The following is a 20,388-nucleotide window of genomic DNA, read 5'->3' as shown; positions in this document are numbered from 1 at the left end:
TCTTTTTTACCTCAAAATTTATGTGAATATTTATTTTTCTCTTTCCAGAAGAGGAGATGAATGAAAAAATAAATGGAAAAGTCAGAAAGCTTTCAGAATTTACATTATGCCCAAAGAGATGTTTTTTAAACGTTTTCTGTGTTACTTTTATTTATTAAATATCATTTTCTTCGCACTTAAACTATAAAATTAAATTCAACAGCAATATCACAAAATAATTTTAAAATGATCATATCTTTAGAATTTCCGATACACAGTCTCGCGTGCCGGAGAAAAAAAATGTTTTCCGTACAGTATTGCCATTGCTCGTTTTGAAATTGTTGAGTTTTTTAATCGAAAATTCGTTAAAGTGTTGCAAAATGTGAAATCCATAATAAAATAAATTCCAAATTAGGGCTTCCAGATGCCCATATTCGGAGAAGGATTACATTATTGAAACTTTGATGGATCTAGGTACCGTTGTTTTATCACAATGCGAGAAACATACATACATTTGTGCAGATTCTTCATTAATTAATTTCTTTAAATATAACACAGGGCGATAATATTTTTCGGCAACACATTGAAAAGTGATACTGACATTTACAGTGAATCGACGCAAAATGCCAAAACGAAATCTATAAGCCCTTCTGAGCTAACGCTTCTTTGGGCTAAAAAAAAAAAATCAATCCTGCAATACTCGGCTGTGCATTGATGTAACTGATGTAACTGTAACTAAGAGCTTCATAGTTACAAGCTTATTTCAGCACATTTTATTACTGATATCATGGTGATGTTTTTAAGAAATCTGTTATCAAGGAAAAAAGAGCGCAGATGAGTCATGTTTGATTGTGTTTTATGTTAGCAGAGTAGTATAAACACCATGATTTACTTGAAACAAAGAAATATCCTATAAGTTATTAATGTTTTATTTTCTCGATAAAAAAAACATTCAAATATTTTTCATAAGCATTCAAAAGATGGTAGCCTGTAATGTTAAGAGAATATTGTGATTAGGTGTATTTATGTATTTAAAATATTTAATTAGCATGTTTCAATTATGTGAAATGTGTTATACTTTACTATAATATTCATAGGCAGGCTTAAACGCAGTGTTCTTACTGCAATGAAAATAAGTTCGTTAATGGAAACATTTTTCCAAAGTATAGCATATGACTTATGTAGGTATTACAGAACTATCCCAACACTTGTGAGAAGAAAGAAAACCACCATCTTTTAGTACCTATCTTGCACTTGCTGTAGAAGTGGACTATTTATTGTTTCTAGTGTCGTATACTATTAAATTCAACTACCATAAAAATTTGCTTACTTTTTTTGCATTGTATCTCCCTGTAGCCATGGTATGTTAATAATGTCAGGCTAATATCGACAGGTTTTACTTTGGGCTGTCTTCTTCAGTGTTCGTGTGGGCAGAAGCAGTCATCATGTCCACAAAATCCTTCAAATATTGTATCAAATTAAACAACCAGTAAACCAGCTACGCAGAATTACTTTTAGCTCTGCTGTAGAAGTGGACTGTTTTTTGTCTCATTGCGCTAACTCACCCCATTTTTCTTCTTCGGAAGTTATCGCATTGTAGTACGACCGAAAGAAAACAGTAAAACGATTTATATTTCGCGGAAATGGTCAAGAAATAATTTAACGTCTGACAATAAAAAATCAACAAGTAATTACAACAATTCAAGGAAACAATTTCCTGCTCCTGTCTCACTTTAGCACTTTAGCAGTTTCTTTGGAGCGTTAAGCTAATTGTTTCTTACTGTAAAACTAAGGATATATTACTTTTCACCAACGCGTATTACATTACAAATTCGCAGCTCTGACTTTTATTGCTTTCATAAATGTTATGCGGGTTTGTTTTTCGGAATAAATTTTAATATTTTAAACATAACAATTTTAATTTTAATTTACATTGTAAGGTTTAGCCTAAGTTTTTAACAGTTAATTTTGAGTTAAAGTCGCTTTCCTATCCTCCTTAATTTCAGCTCACAATTTCCTGCCAGAACGTGTTTTCAGAATGGCGGTTGAATGCAAATGAAGGAACAGCAAGTATTTAAAGTTGAAGTTGTTCTACTGACTTCGTTACATAGCCAGAGATTCTTTCGCGTTCGCCTTTTCGGCTATACCCTCTCTAAAGCTATTTCTACGCTCGGCCGTACTTTAGGCCCTTGATAGCTTCGCCGTTTAGTTGGCGTTAAGGGGCCAACTCCTGTAAAATTGTGATAGCTTCGCCTATATCTCTTTAGTTAAGTTTTATTTCTTAGCGTTCTTGAGTTCAAGCCCAAGTAGAGGCTTTCTCTGTACGTCTTGAGAGGGGACCGACTGTGAACTTCATTTGAGCAATAAAGGGTAATTAATCCTTCGTGAGTTTACATTTCTCTCTTTCTGAACTAAACGATTATTCGCTTACCAGTTCTCAAGGTTCTACACATTTAGCTGTAAATTATAGGTTGAAACATTACAACATATTTATTTATTTATTACATATAATTTTTACCGTAAGCAATAATAAAAAAAGCATTTAATCCTAATGATGCTTAAAGAAGTGTAATAATATTCTGTTATTATTTTCATTTGTTAAGCTTCCACATACATAAAATAATGCTTACTTTAATGCAACAAGAAGCCATTATTTTCATTTCCCTTTTCTTTCTTTTTAATGCCTAACGTGGTTAGTGAAGAATCAGATTTCGTGAATGGAAAAATTTAGATACTTATTGTGATAAAAAAGAAACTATTTGATTAGTGCAATGATGCATATTTTTTAATATTGCAAATAAGTATTTTGTAGAGTGGCGTGGACTGCCACTCTACAAAAAATTTATTGCGTGCGAGAGGTTGCCGACGACTGATCTGTACCATGGAAAACTAGTGACAGAAATGCGTATTTTTTTAACTAAACAAAGCGGGGAAACGAAGAAGCGGTGGGTAAAGAATCCGGTTAACAATCATAAGTCGAGGGACTGGTTCACAAAAATTCAGAAACTAACTACTGTCATCTATGTATATATAAACGGCTCAAGTTGTCAAGGTCTGACAAGAAAGTGCGATGGCAGCGTATCGAGGTTGAAAGAGATACTCTCATAATCCGTTTTAGTATTTCTAACACTCTGTAGAAAACGCGGAACAGTCTGCAGAACGAGGGACAAGTGAAAGCGATCGAAGGGATGACTCCTCACTAGGGAAGGGAGAAGAGATTAAATGTGATTTCGGCTGGAGGGTGTGAGAAGAATAGCAGGAACCATGAAAAGGATATAGAATTGTTATCCATTGTTGGAGAATGGAGAAAGGACTGTTTGGGCGAATCAGCATTACCACGTACTAGAAATAGACAAAGTACTTTCATATCGCCATTAACTTGATACATAAAAGCATTAGTTAAGAATGACTTATCAAATTCAAGTAATTTTAACACTGTCAAGGTAATCGATGACAGAGTAAGAAATTAAGTGTAAAATAAAATTGTGCTCATGGTATACAAATTTCGCCTGATATCATTGAACTGTAGATCGGTCGATAAACAGTATCAACCAGACATCTATTAATGGGATCTATATCAGGGGTCGGCAACCTTGTAGCTGTGATGTGCCAAATCAATGTACCAATATGATTCAAGATGCCATACAATAGGAAATATCTTAAACAGTTCGATTCCCACCGCAGTACATGCAGAGTTAGGGAACAGAAGTCAAGAATACAGATTTAGAGTTTTATTATATATTAATTATGCATCATTTAAAGATATTTATTAACAAAAAAATAAACATAATTATTATACAAATAAATATAATTACATAAATAAATATATAAGTAATATAAATATGTAAGTACAAAAATATAATTATTATATAATTATTATGATATTCCTTCAATATAATTAAATAAAAATTTAAAATTTTAATGCAAACCTTGTCGTTGGATCATTCTATTTAATATTCCAAAATCAGAGGTCTAATTTCTGACTTTGAATTTGATACATGATTCTGAATGTTGGATTGTTAAACAGTGGACTCAAAATATCTTTCATATAAGAAAAGATTTGTTCACGTAGATATGTAGATTTGCCTTTGGTAGCTACACAATGAGCAATTACGAAACTACAATTCGGTCACTTTGGGTTCGGTTCCAATTGTTTGACAAAAGAAAATATAACTTGTTTCTTATATCCAGTAACAGCTTTTTTTATAACTTCACATTTCTCAGCGAAATTCTGAAATGTGGACTGATGTTTAGTTTGAAAATGTCTTCGTGCATTTGACGCTTATGTGATATACTACTGTTTCGGAATATAATATGCATACAGTACGATCCTTTTGTTGCACGAATCTGTATTCATTCATTCAAGCGTCTTAAAAACCGCAAACATCGAGTTTTCTTTTAGTGGCCATTTGCTTAAACATGTATGCATGAATTGTCACAATAATTAAACAAATAAAACACAGGTTTTGCACAATAAAACTAAGAACGAGTTGTAAAGTTAAAAGTAGCCTATAGCGTAAAATGTGCATCAAGCTAAATTCTACTTTCGACTACAATCACGCTCTATACTCGTAAATCGGAGCGACGAACCGAACGAAACGAGAGAAAAAGTGAGAGGTGAGACCGGACAGCGCAGAGAGAACAGACAGGGCGATATGTCTTTATCTGATAATTTTGTAGAATGGCGTGGACTGCCACTCTACAAGAAATTTATTGCGTGCCAGAGGTTGCCGACGACTTCAATTAGTTTTATCAGTGACAGAAATGTGTATTAAAATCACTACATGAAAGACGCCGTTCGTATAGCAAATACTCTCTAAATGTCTTTGTTGCCATCGAAAAATATATTACCTTTATTTGGGAATTTAGTGTTTTAAATGTTTCCCCCTTTTACACAAATAAGTAATATACTGTTATAATTTAAAATATAAATGAAAGGTCTTCTGCCTCCTGCAGTAGCAATAATTCTGCTTGAACTTCTGAACCATTTTATACTGAAGTGTTAGAATCCTCCTCCTGAAAATAGGACTTAAACGAGGTCATTTAATGTACAAAATATAATAATTTCCTAATAGTTTTATCAGAGTTGTTACGTAGACATAAAAAAATTCATATAAAAATGCGAAGTCTACTTTGCATTCGTTGTGCTCCATTCTCGAAAATACTCTTTTCCTCATATATTGTTTTCATAATTTTAATGGCCATCTAATATAACTTTTCTCAAATTCATCTTTCATAAATATTACAGCTTTTTTATAGATATTTAAATAAATACACAAGAAGTATCACAAAAACATGCATATAATATTATTTGCTTTTGTCTTATTGTCTTTGTATTAGTTCTGAAACTGGGTATTTTAACTTTCAGGAACGCTAACTGACAGACCGGTCAGAGAAGGGATACCCAAATCTTTTCTTGCATCAACTGCTTTAAAAAAAAAAAAACGTTTACTTTGTAGAGACAGTAGTTATTCTGAAGCAGGAGATGTGAAAAATGAGCAATGCCCTCGCCGGGGCTCGAACCACGGACCTCTAGAGTACGCGTCGAGCGTGCTGACTACTACACTAAGAAGGCATGCCTAGAAGGCGGAAGAAATACATTATAACTTTATCAACTCCCTCTTATCTTTTTCTCTGTAATATGTAGCATTCATAATACAAATAATTGCACATAAATAACTTTAAGATAACCATTCGATTAAGAATACTGTGTTGGAAAAAGTGTTAAGGGGAAAAAACGGTTTATTAGACTTTTGTTTAACTTATCTGGTTGTACAGAAAGGTTTCTTCCAAAAAACGTTCTTAATAAAGTTAGATAAAAAACATGAAAGTAGTACCTTTAGTGCGGGTAGTAATCACCACTCAGATTTATGATTTTCTGCCAACGTTTTGGTAGTTTTTCAAATCCTTCGGCCCAGAAACGAGTGCAAAAACAGATAAACCTCATTTCGGACGTCCTGTGCAGAATGGAAGATAGCACCAGCAAGATGGAGTAGCAGGTCTTTAAAAAGGTAAAAGTCCAAAGGATCGATGTCGGGGCTATATGGTGGGTGTGGCAAAAGATCCCATTCGAGTCCGTACAGAGTCCAACCGGTGAATGCAGACACATGTGGTCTTTCATTATCTTGATGGAGCATTACCTTTTTGCGCCGGAACTCAGTTCGACGTTTTCCCTTGATAGCGGCGTCAACATAGAATAGCATCTCACTGTACACCTTCCTATCGAGGGTTTTACCTTTTTCTAGATACTCTTTGTGGATAATACCGCGGCAATACTACCAGATACAAAGCATAATCTTTTTTTTAGATAATTTGAGTTGTTTTGTTAGTCAAATTGCGCTTTGCGACACTGCCGACGGGCTCACCGGGCGCAGACCAACCCTCTTTTCTGCCTGTGTTGTTGAAGTAAATCTACTTTTCATAACAAGTGACGATTAGGTCTAGAATTTTGTCTTCGCTTTGATATTCGAGCAGATTAGTGCAGGCCCGAACATGTCTGTCACACCACGCGCAGACCAACCCCCCTTTTTGGCTTGTATTGTTGAAGTAATTCCATTTTTGATCACAAGTGACTATCCGTCCAGAATTTAATCCTTGCGTTGATATTCGATCAGATTAATGCAGGCCCGAATAACGTCTGTCCTTATCTGCTTGAGTCAGCTCATGCGGCACCCAGCGGTTGAACTTGTACGTCAAGTTTATGCGATGCATAGCGTGACTAATGGCATGGCACTAACGTCTGTCTAACTGCTTAGCAAGCTCTCCGAGTGGTTGCATACTGATGTTCTTCCACAAGTCCTAGCAGGCGGGCTTCATCAGCACCAGTAGGCCGGCCAGAGAGCTCTGCTTCTTGAATGTCATATTCCTTGTTTTTAAACTTTCGGTACCAAACCTTCACAGTGTCATATGATACAGCATTAGTATGAAAGCTGTACATGTGATTTGGGGACATTCTGTAGCTGCCTTTTCGTATGATAACTTGGAAGTAAATGATGGTTCTAATCTGTTAGCGTGAAAGTTCCATTTCAGATACCTTCTACTTAAAGATAACGCCACAACACAGTGTTCTAAAGCAAATCCTTTGCTTTCAAATGGCAAAAATCGTTTGGCAAAATATGAATAAACGCTCCAACGCAAACTATTTGCGATGGCGGGAAACTTTTGTTAAAACCCGAGATTTCTGTATTATTATTTTTAATTTTACAAGCAAATACGAGCTTTCAGAAGCAAAAATCACAGATTCTAAGTGCACGAAATTTTTTGTGTTTCTGCGTTTTACGTTCTTATGCTGCTCTTACTGCATAAAAATTTTACATATTTAAAATATTGCGTAATTTTTGTATATTTTCCCTTTGTATTTACTTTATATAATTTCTTCCTTTCTGCATGATACATCAGTAAACAATTAATGAACAATTTTATTAACACATTTTCTTATAATCAATGGAATCTTGATTATGCTAAGGCATATTCATCTATCAACCCCTCGATCATCATTGATTTCCTCTAAAATTTCATGGACCCCTAAGGTCAGTATCCACTTCGTTGGATACCCCTGGGGTGGATACTGACCTGATAGTATTGCCACCTAACTCGCTTTAAAATCAAACAAAATGCAGCCTCCGATTTTAGACAAATGGCAAAAGCTCTTCTTTAAAATTAATGCTAATTTAAAATTCAATTTTATCTAATTTTTAAAAATATTAAATTGACATAATCTTTATTATTGAAGCACTCATGATGTAAGGTTTATTTCAATTATTTTTGTATTTTTTTATGTTGAATTCTTTCCCACACTTCTATTTTTTTACCAACTCCACCAGAAAATACAAAGTGAGTTTGATAATGATCGACAATCTAAGTCTGGATGAACGATACTAGCAAATTCAGACCAAACAGCTCAGATTCTATCTGCCGTAGCGTTGTGGCTGATTGTCAATGACTTTAGCTTTTATTATCTTTTAGAATGTACGCTATAATAGAAATCGACTTCTTAATCTCCAATTTCTCTATTTGTTTCTTAAATATGAGAAATATTGTTGCACTATTAACTAACAAAATGCAGATGTAAAAATAATTATTTTAACAGATTTTAATATTATTATTAATAGTATAGATTATCTTGTATTACTGGATTCCAAGTTAAATACCGGAGGAGCATCGTCTGAAACTCTAATAATATTACCCAGTGTATAGATTAGAACGAAATTTGGGTCTAATTCTGCAATGCATTTGAAATAGAGTTCGTAGAGAAGACGAATACCAAATAAAGGCCTAGATTCACTTGATGAGATATAACTAAATATGTCATCAGGTTTGTTTCAGTAATGTTGTCTCAGCGCATGCCTATATATTTAAAATTGGGAGAAAAGAATTATTGTTTTTTAACTCTAATAAAGAGTAAAAAACAATAATATAAACTAAACCATAATATAAATATATTTCTAAATCATAGAAATCTAGTAAAATCTTTAATAGCTGCGTTAATCTGCAGTTTTATACTGAATCACTGATTTTAACATCAGGAATTCAAAACGAAACAAGTTGCGCGCTACTGTATTCTTTTTCTTTCTGCGCATCCACCAGTGTAAGTGCGTGTGGATGAAATAGCGCATCAGTTCCACAAAATACGGGCAAAATGAAAATCTCCCCTTTCTCTCCTCCTCCACCACAATACTAAATAGTAGATGCATTGCATGTCGTCGCTTTAGATCTAGAAACATAGCCATTGCGAGAGAGTATTCATTGCTTATCAAGGAATTTAGTGCAAACTGTTGTTATTTCTTAATACACTATAGATAATTTCTCTTTTTCAAGATTTACATTGTACTGTATATTTCATTTAGTATGCTAATTCTTATTTCTGAATTCTTCATTGTTTCATATACAGTGTATTCTATCTGCATGATTATTTATTTTTCCTAGAAATTTGAAGTCTGATAATGAAACTGAGATGTTTTTAAAGGATATAATTCAATAGATAGTTATTTGACTTCTGAGCGTTCTCTTGAAAAAAAAATATTAAAAATGATAGACATCGTACTCTTTAACGGGCATTTGCAATAAATATTTCAAACTGTATAATGCATTAAAAAATAGCCATTTATTAGTTTATGATGCTGAAGAAATGCTACTGTTTCGGCTTTTTCAGTTATTTAATATTGAGAGAATAAGTGCTTAGACTGACTAAGAATCTTACTTTTATATCAGAACAAATTTAAAGCTTTCCTCGCATGACCCATCTAGAAGAGATCTTCATTTAAATCAACAAATGAAAGTACTTTCAAAGTTTTATAAAATAATGAAAGTATTAAACTTTTGTATCAACTAATAAATTATAAAACCATCTTCGGAAAACAAAACCTGCCACTGATTTTGATCAGTCAATTGATACTAAAACAGATCAAATTATATAAAATTGCTAAATATAAATAAGATACAAGTATGCTGTCTGTGGATATTTCCTCATTATTAAAATTGATGTTCATATGTTTGTATAAATACCATAGAAACGAAGCAGCGATTTCCCAGACTGTTTTAATAATAATAATAATAATAATAAAAAACATAGTTAGCTAGTGCACAGTAGCAAAAGAACTTTTTTTCTAGAAGAAAGAATGTACGGGGAAATCTAATACGTATATTGTGAAATCATAATATATCCAGATAGAAATGCGAGAGGTCTGATATTTATAAAGAGTTTGAATTCGTGAGCTTTTAAACGAAAAATTTTTTCTTTAAGTCCAATTTGCCAAAAATTAAATTTGAGAAATTTTAGAGAAAATTTATTCTAAATTTGTATTTGATAAAACTTAAAGAAACTGATATCTCATCTCTAACAATCTTAACTAATTAAAAAATTTTATGAAGATTTTCATTTCAATCCTCAAAACTAATGACTTAAAACTTTTATCATGCGCATTTCATTGTTTTATATGCTATAACATTCAACAATATTAATACGCAAATAATGCAGCTAATTTTAAAATACATATAATGCTAAGTCCCACACATTAATATATATTTTTTTTAACTCTGGCTTTAAGCAGCATGCTCTTTGTGGAAATTCAGGATGCGCCTCTTTTTTTGTCCAAAGGGGCTTTGTCCCTGAAGGTACTTTCTTTTTGCGATTTTACGTCGATTCACTACAAACGGCAAATCACTTTTCAAACTGTTGCTACAAAGTATTATCGCCCTGTATTATATTTAAAGAAATTAAATAATGAAAAATCTGCATAAATGTATGTATATTTCTCGCATTGTGATAAAACAACGGTACATAGAGACATCGAATGACGTAATCCTCCTAAGAATATGGGCATGTGGAAGACCACATTTGAAATTTGCAATTTGTTTTATAATCGATTTCCTATTTTGTAAAATTTTGCGAATTTTTGATTAACAAATTCAAGGATTTCAAAGCGAGCAATGGGAACGTTGTACAGAAAAAGCATTTTTATATCCAGCGCGTGAGTCTCTGTATCGGAAATTCTAAAGATACGCTCAATTTAAAACTATTTTGCGATATTGCTGTTGAATTGAATTTTATGGTTGGTTTAAGTGGGCGAAGAACGTGATATTTAATAAATAAATGTAACACACAAAATGTTAAAAAAACGCCCTTTAGACGTAATTTAAAATCTGATTTTTTTTTTTTTTTTTTTTTTTTTTTTTTTTTTTTTTTTTTTTTTTTCCCATTTATACTACCGATGTGGCAAAGCACATGAAGGCTATTACTTAAGATAAGAAATGCCTTCATGAAGAACTTTCTAAGAGGAAATTGTCAGTGCTTACGTAGCATATGAAAAACACCACAAAACCAAAACTGCTTCCTTGAATTCGAACCCGGGATTTAACTTACCAGTGTTCAGTAGTATTACCAACTGTTCATTCTTAATCATAGAACGACTAGACGTACTTTTAAAAAATAATGATAACTATGCACTAGAATATGAACTGCTAGGAGGAATCTTTTGGTACAGAACATTTTTATTTCTCCCATCTGAAGATATATATATAAACGTTTACAAATGATATTCTATAAACCCAAACTTGATTACTGAAGACTGTCCGTTGATGTGGCCTAAAAAAAGAACTGCTACAGGCTTGACAAAATTCATAATGAAGACAAAAATCGATACAAAGGTTATGACAAGCTTTCTTTTATAAAATAAATTGAAATATTTACCTTAATATACCCAAAATTCCTTGGGTAAATATATATGGGCCTACTTAAACATCAAAGTCAGTATATAATCATCTTGTGCTAATATCATCTTGTGCTAATATACATTGTATAATTTAAATATTTTTAACAAATTCCGTCTTCACTCTTCAAGAGGACAAAATATTATTACAATAGATTAAAATGAATTAGCCCTTAATGCATACAAACGCAAAACTTTTGAAATTTATTCTCTAAAAATAAGCTATTGCGTCTATAATATATTTCATATTTCTAAAATTCAGAGTAATCATTTCTCTTAAAATATTTCTAGCAACATTATAGCAAAAATGAATTTTAAAACTTTTTTAAAAAAAAGAACTTTATTAGAAAATCTATTTCTTATCATGCAATTTCTAAATACATTTGAATTGTTGTCGCACATAATAGGATTTTTTATGTTGGAACTATTCCTAAATCTCCTCCGCGCTTTTAAGTATATTTGATCTTTTCCAATATAAATTACTGTGTTTCGTGAAATAAACACTGCTTTTCGCATTGATTTCAAGCAACAGTTTAAAAAAATTTTGAATATGATGCAAATTAACAATTTCATCTTTAAAGGTACAAGTTTCAATTTTAGAAAATGACTTTAAAATCATATTCCACTTAAAATTAAAACAAAACATTAATTTCGATCTTAAACCTACAATTTTGGCTTAACACCGGTATCTAAATTCAAGTCGTGTTTAATTTATTATAAAACAATCCTCAAATTACAGTCATATTAAAGAATATAAAGTACGCATATTAATCTTTTACCCCAACTAAAGTTATCACGAAAGATTATTCGTGTATTAAACAAAATTAATTCTAATCGCTATGGTATAGAGTTCTTCTAAACAAGTATCTATAACTTACCCACTGCCAAACTCAGTAGATTTCTTTTGTAATTCATCCTTCTGTAGCACTTCAAATTTGCCCATTATCTTTAGGAAGCTTCATTGCCTTACACGAAAAGCTTTCCACCGATACACCGTAGAGCATATCAGAGAAGTAAACGCAATCAGCGCCATCTATTGTTGGAAAGACCTCGAACGTGCACATCCATGCGTAATAACGCAGAGGAAAAGTGGCTATTTAAAATGCCGACTAACATAAATTTTGAAGCAGCATATATAATTTAACCCAACCATAATACTTTTCAGGATAACCTATTAATTTTGACAATTAAAGATGGAAATGAATAGCTGTGACACTGTTCAACAGAAGTATGAATGACGACAATCCCTTTACATTACCTGTTTACAGTATATTCACTCACGCATTCATATCATTTCAAAACCAAGCGATTCCCTTCCACACTTTTTTTTTTTTTTTTTTTTTTTTTTTTAGAATTTTGGCTCTGTTTTAGCTTACAATACAACAGCAACTTATATCATAATTTGTTGATGTCGGGCTTGATTTTATAAGTAATTATGGTAGTGCTATGTGTCTGACGTCTCCAGGCGTTTGAGGGATGATCTAAGTAAATAAGTGTTAACTTCATTTTGCATAATATTTTTAAGAACGTGATAAATAGAATAAATAAATGAATTACCATCATAGTCATCAGAATAAATGAAAAAAGCTCTTGCTAGTCTGATTTTGAAAGTACTACGATAGTATCTATCGAGTTGAATAAGTTTCTGGAATGTTTTAAGAACTTTTAGATGTATCAGTATCTTATTATAATTAATGACATATAATAACTGGAGAAAACATCTTTCGTCATACGCTTTTGCCATCTTCTTTCGCGAATAAAATTAAACACGTCTTCTTGCTTACTTAAATAAAAACAGTATTTCTGTTATCAAAGCTAATTAAAAGAGTAATATTCATACTACTCTTACATATTTCTAATCTTACAAAAAGTAACCTAGATTTTTCTCTTTTTCGAAAGATAAAAGCATCTGGAAACGTCAATATGATAGCTTCAGCGAAGATAATGTTGCAAGGGGTAAAATACTGTAAATATAATATTGTAATGTGTAAATTAGAATATCTTTTTACTTTAATTTTTAAATAATATCTTACTTTTAATATTTACTAAATTATATAGAGATTTTATCAAAATAATAATTGAAAAATTTTTGAAAAATTAAAAATTAACCTTTTATAAGTGCTAAAAACACAGCATTAATTAACCTAAAAAATTAATCCCTGGTGGGCTACTCTCTTGCTTTTACTGCATTTATTTGGGCGAAATGATATTTAATTGTTGGTTAATTTTTAATTTTTTAAAATGCTGAATTACTATTTTTATAAATATTATGCATAGTTCTGCAAATAACGAAATAATAACATTAGGCGATATATACGATGAGAAAATAATTTAATTGTATCCTTAATACCAAGACTTTTTTACAGCGAAATTCTAAGGTCTCCACATACTTTTGAGAGCCACTACATACTTAAAAATTGTCTGAGATTTTGACTAAATTTATATTTATTCAACACATGAAGAAAAACATTTCCGACAGCTGTGTGCGATAAATTAGTGTCCGAGATGTCATTTCAAAAGTCATTTTGTAGAGAAATTAGGTATTTATTGGAGCATTAAAGAAGAAAATTCAGCATTGCCCTCGCCGAGATTCTTATTCCGACTTCCGATTACGAGCCGGGCGTGTTTCCATTTACTTCGCGAAGACATGCCCTGAGGAGGAGAACATTTTTTACAATTTACCTGGACTTTTTAACAATGTTTCGCAACAAGTGCTATTTTATCTCACGATTTCATAAATTAAATAGTTTTTTAATATTCTATTACTGGTCGATTGCAGATTTCTGACCCTACTTCTTGTGTACTCAATCATCTGCATACTGAATAAATTACGTTGATTGTGATTATAAACTTTTGCTGTAACATATATGCTAAACCATGGGTTCCCAACGGGATCCGTGTCAACACCCTGCGAATCGATAAAATTTTAAAAAGGATAAATTATGATCAAGGGGCCGACTGCGAATAATAGCCGTATATGCACAGGCAACTAATTAGCATAATGAAGATCCTAGTGATTACAAATAATTATTAATATATGAAAATTCATAATTAATTGTTTATTAATATAAAGCTAAACGTTTTATGCTAATGTGCTGTATAAAAAAGGAAAACAAGAAAACACAACCAAAAAAGTTCGAAGAACGCAAAACTTCATCAGAAGATATAGAAACCGCTTACAAAATTTAAAAGATTTTAACATTCGCTTCCAACACATTGAAAATATGACTGTGCCAGCATGTCTCTTACAACGACTTTCTGAACTCTGATAAATTTGATCTTGATATTATAATGCAAGAATAGTTGATTTCATTGAAAGAGGATGTTCAAGCAAAAGTCTTATTCAAAACGTATGTGTATGCCAAGTTTTGGAATTCAAAAATCATCAGAGAGAAATATCCCCAAATAAAAGTTGCTGAGGAACAACATTGCTGACTTTTCCTTTTTCTTACTTAGTAGAAGTAGACTTTAGTCAAGTCAATACTTTATTATAGAAAACAAGAAACATGTTTAATATTTTTGAACTAGCTGAAATAAGAATTAAGTTAAGCAATTTTATTGCAAATATTTAAAAAATGGAATCATTACATCAAAACGCAGCCATCACATTAATTAAAATCAAGCATTTCGTGCAGCCTACCAGCCGCTAGCGGTAAAGTCTCTGAACACTGATGGTAGTTCGGTCCGAGGTTCGAATCCCGCGAACGGGCTCGCTGCATGAGCGTTTTCGTGGTTTTCCACATGTGTAACGTGTATCCGAGCCAGTTTCCCTTAGAAAGTCCTCCACGAAGGCATCTTTCCGCTTAGCCAAACAGCCCTCGAGGCTTTGCCATAATCACACACACACAAACATTTTGTGCAATTAGAGGCTGTGATTTTGTTTCTGAAAACTTTTATATATTTGTGAAATGATAAATAATAATAATACTAAATATCATAAATACAAAACGTTAATCAATCTAATAAATTAGTTTTCAAAACTTTTGTTTATATTCTTAATCTAAGTGTTATCTTTAAGCTATTTATGTACAGTTATTTGTATTAGTATTATGTTGTAGGATATGTTATATTATAGAGAAAAATTTAAGAGGGTCGAGGAAGAAGACCATTCTTTTAAAAGGGGTCGACACAAGAAAAAGGTTAGGGATTCGAGGAAAAACGTTCGTAGATTCCTAGCAATGTATAGATTAAAACAAAAGAGAAACACACCAGAAGTGAAACATAAATTTAAGAAAGAAACAGCCTTGTGTTTGGCGTAGATTTAGTTAAGATCTCTACCAATTTCGAAGGCAAACAGATCCAATTCCCTCTTCATCAAGAGCAAAGAAATGTGCAAGCCTGGAAAGCAGCTCATTGCTTTCGCTCGCACTTGGCTTCAACGACATAGAGTTATTAACAAAAATTTAAAGTCGCCAAAGACCAATCAGGGTAGTAAATAAAATAAGAGATGTATTTTAGATGCATCTGCACCCGGAGGCGTAAAATCTTTCAGAACTTGGGTCTGGCATTTCTGGTCGTGGTGGCAAGTGTTGCATTCAATAAATTATGATCAATAGCAAATGGTTGCATTCAGTCTCCTAAGGAGTTTAATAGTAAGAGTAGCAGTCTAGGTTTGAGAGCACTATAGTTGCGTGAGTAGATACACAAATTGAGTTTTCAATCTAGTAAATTTTCGTTTAGCAAGTTAGTCAGTCCTTGACATTTGCACAAAACTTTCAAAAGTTCATTCAGGTAGCTTTGGTAACAAAACACGAAGTTCATGTATAAAAGCAGCGGATCGGATCTTTTTCTGTTACAAGCAGACTGCATAAGAGTCTTAAGCTTGTAGATTAAAATAGTGCCAATGGCCGAGTAATAGAAAATAAGCAGTGCATACACACCTCACCCGAAGGAGAATGGAATCTGTGCTAAAAGCAGCTTAGACAGTTCCATATTACCGACCTATTGCAAGTGCAACGTTGCCGGTTCCTTAAATTAAGCTCAAGGGCACATGACATAATGAATTCAGGAAATGGAAAATAGTTCGAATGAGAAAACGGAGAAAGGAAAAGTGAGATGGGTACCAAAAGCAAAAAGGCATCTAGCAGTTGAACGGAACTAAACAAGATTAAGAAAATCTAAACGGATCCTTCACAATTCAGAGAAACGACAAATGCAAAACATGGTTGAAAATGCTATACAACAACAACAAAAGTTCAATACTACTATAAAACTACACAAAGTCAACCCATGCAATAGAAAATCAATACACAACGACTATTACAACATCACACTAGCAATCCAAAGAACTTAGAGTACAGCACTGTCTTTATCAGATAAAATGAAAGAAATATTACCGCCTCCAATTGAGGAGCAAGAGAAGAAGCAGAAGTCTTATTCCATGAAGGTGTGAGAAGCAAGTGGTCTTATGTTGGGGTCTTCATTGAGTATTTCGTAGTTGAAGACTTGGGAATAGTTCACATAGTCGCATTGGACAGCTTTAGAGAAGAATTTCTCATTTGTTCTTTTAATAAATTCTGTGATGGTTTCGAGCTTAAGAATGAAGTTCATTTCGGATGAGAAAGTCGGCATCAGTGATAATACGAAGAAATTTATTCTGCACTATTTGGAATTGATGTAATTGATTACGAGAGGCAATATTCCATGCTGGAGATGCATAACAAAGAATAGGTCGGATACAAGTAGTATTAATATGTCTCTTGGTTCTTAGGCTAAGGTTAGAAAATTTTCCAATTACTGGAAGAAATCTGCACATAATTGAAATTGCTTTATTTTTAACATTCTTAATATGGTTGGTCCAAGTGAGATTATAATTCAGAATCACTCCTAGGTATTTGGCTTTTGTAACTAAGGGAACAGGCTCTTGAAAAAGGGAACGTTCTTTAAACTTAATGCGTTTTTTTGTTTTTGCGAAGCATTAAAATCAGAGGCTTACTGGCATTAATTTTAACTCTCCAATTGGTCTTCTACAGTGTAAAGAAAATCTTCCATTTTATCAATTGCATGATTAGCGTTGATAGACTTGAATGCTATCGCCGTATCATCGGCGTAGCATGCAAGAAGAGAGTAGCTGTCAAGTCCAGGATGAGGAAAGTCTGAGATATAAAACAGGTAAAGAACCGGTCCGAGGATGCTTCCTTGTGGAACACTAGATCTTATAGGTCTCGCTAAAAGCAGCGGGCGCAACAGTCGAATATATACCGTACGGGAATAAAACGAACGAGAAGGTTGCTCCGCCTATCGGCAAAAATAGTAAATTTAAAAATTAAGTTAATTTTAAAAGGTTTAGGAAGGACTGGATTGGACTTAAAGTCATTAATTAAACGAGGTAAATATTTGTGAATGTGAGAAGTTTCAAGGAAATCCAATTCAACAATTGAAAAATCTTTCTGAATAATTTTTAGATTTCTGAATAATTTTTAAATAAATATTTGTGAATGTGAGAAGTTTCAAGGAAACCCAATTCAATAATTTTTAAATTTCTGAATAATTTTTAAATAAAAATTTGTGAATGTGAGAAGTTTCAAGGAAATCCAATTCAACAATTGAAAAATCTTTCTGAATAATTTTTGCAGACTCAAAGTCAAAAGTATGATATTAACTGTCAAAGACTTGTTTAATTTCGCATTTCCGGACATAAGACTCGTGTTCCTTTATACGAAATTTTAACGCTGTTTTAGTTTGGCCGATATATCTCGAACTATACTGACACGATATGCTATAAGCAATCTTTAAGAATCGAACCATGGATTTTATTGATAGGCGAGAGGTCAGTTTCTCATCAGTTTTTCAAGTCATTTTTCTCGCCTATTCGACTATCGACCTTCAGTCGGCTCCTTGATCAACACTGATCTTCTTTAAAATTTCATGGAACCCCAGAAAGTTGTCAATACTGACTTATTTTAACAGTTGGTCTGAATCTCCGTAGTTTTCTCCAAATGATTTCCGTGCAATTTTTATACATTTATCTTCATCTAAACTATTAAAATAAGTGGTTATGGGAACCTAGTTCCTTAAAGATCTTTCAAGATTATGCGATAAACTTATCTACCTGAATCGAATGTGCCTCAAAATTTCCAATTTCTAAGCATTGTATACCAACAAAATTACAGAGCTCTTGTTAGATCTACAGTCCTACTGGCACATTTTTTGAAGTGAGAAAATACTTTTAATATTAAATTCTTTACATCTCTTCTCAGGCTTGGTGTTGCATATTTGGTTGCATTATGAAGAATATGAACCAAACAATTAATAGAAAGGAGTTTTTCATTAGGTTTAGGTTTATGCTTAAAAAAAAACAGTATTATGCTTACTAAAATTAAGGTTGCTGTGAAAACTGATAACTTTTATGATTTAGATTTAGTAATAATAATTCTCTTTAAATTTTTAGTAACAGCATTTGCTATTTTCTGATTGTCCTCATAAAATTCTAAAAGTTACTTCGCTGTTTGATGCTCAGTATGTAAGTGCCTGAAAACAAACGGAAATCATTCTTATGGCTATCCGTTTTGGATGTGTCAATAGCTACAGAAAAATAAACATTATTATCTTTAATGTGTTGTACATCGACCTTATTTGAATGAGATGCAGAAACATAAACAAAACTCCCCCTTTATATTCTCACGCCTAACCTTGCTTGCAATTTAAGAATTTGTATAAAAAGTTTTATCTACTTGAAATGAATATTTATAACTGTTATGTCTTATGAAATGAAATATTTTGCAAGCTCTGCCGTCGTAAATTTTCCCCTTTCAATGATTCTATGGAACATATTCTAGGGATGTATTTTCTCAAATTCTTCAAAACAGATGCACTTTTAAAATTTTGATTTGCGTTTCACCCTTCGGGATACGTTTGACGAAGCCCTTTTACTTTTATTAGAAAGCTAGATACCACAGCATCATAATACACAGTATGCAAAATGATTTCTTTTTGCACTTTTACGAATACGAGTGAATTATTTCTCATCTGTTCTGAATGTTTAGAATGTCTTTTAAAAATTATTTAAGATTATATACTGCATTTATGGATTTTGTGCTAATAAATCTAAACGCTATAAAATGCTAAATATGAGTTATAAACGGAACCATTTACAAACGACAATCACAGCCTTTTTCATTAATAAACTTATTTAAAATTTTAAAATATACGACGCGATATGACGTGCATCACATACACGACACGATATGACGTTAATGACGTATATCACAAATCAGTAGTCAAACATAAATAATGCATTTTTTTTCCCATCTGATTGGCTGACTATTTTTTGCATCTGAGCAACACATTTTTATCGAATTTGCCCTAGCACTGATTTCTTGCATTCAAGTTTTTAATAAACTGAATTACTTTTAATTCATGAAAAGAGAACAAAATACACTCGGCTTATCTGTAAAGGAGGACGTCAATTTTTGCTCCTTTAAGACCAAATGGTGCAGCCAAAGGCCGAATGTCTTGGCAGCCTAGTGATAATATCGAGAAAGCGATGTAAATTGACAGCAAAAATGGAGTTACATCACAATAACGTCGACGTCTGTGCGCACGCCGCTGGTTGCGTTCAGGAGCATCTAAAAAATTAAATGTTAAAACCACTCAACAAGAGGCTGATCATCCTTACCTTGCTACTTGGGAATTTCTAAATTATTTTTTGAAAAATAGAGTGAATGTGACTGCTGCATATCATATGAGAAAAGGTGCTTTGGAAAAAGAATTACATATTTTTACTATGCTTACATTTCTTACTCTTTTATGATTTTATTCATGTTTATAGAACACTCTATGTAGTGTAAAATGCAGTAAACTACAAGAAAAGAAATTTTCTTACTAACCTGTCTGCCTCATCATGTTTTTACCTTAGTCTACAGAAAATAGTTTTCCTGTTTGTAATAAAATGCAATGCTTTCTATAAAATTTTACAGTTTTAACAATTTTTTTCATATAAATTATGTTTAGCTTCTTTTTACACTTCTTTAATGATTTTTAGTATATTTGAGAAAATAATCTTAATTTGGTTCGAAATTTTCATTATAAATGAAATCAATTGTAATAAAATCACAATACAGATGTTAATCGAGAAAGAAATTAGTTATATAATCAAAAAACTTATAATGAAATAAAAAATTATTTCTTTGAGATTTTTAACAATTTTTTAATTATAAAGAAATCTGCATTTCCAATGCAGATTAATGCAACCAATAAACAA

General features: G+C 32.3%; 1 protein-coding gene across 1 annotated transcript in view; it reads right to left on the bottom strand.

Moving 5' to 3' along the window:
* Positions 1–12,174, bottom strand: part of LOC118185097 (NAD(+) hydrolase sarm1-like) — a 137,483-nt gene extending 125,309 nt beyond the window's left edge. The window contains exon 1 of the mRNA XM_035354896.2: positions 12,065–12,174. The gene's annotated coding sequence lies outside the window, so the exon portion shown is untranslated. The remainder of the gene's footprint in view (positions 1–12,064) is intronic.
* Positions 12,175–20,388: the final 8,214 nt, after the last annotated feature.

This window comes from Stegodyphus dumicola, chromosome 5 (assembly GCF_044657685.1).
Source record: "Stegodyphus dumicola isolate Sdum_Otavi_A_Nest chromosome 5, ASM4465768v1".
In the NCBI taxonomy this organism is placed as follows: domain Eukaryota; kingdom Metazoa; phylum Arthropoda; class Arachnida; order Araneae; family Eresidae; genus Stegodyphus; species Stegodyphus dumicola.
This window is presented reverse-complemented; position numbering and strand designations above follow the sequence as displayed.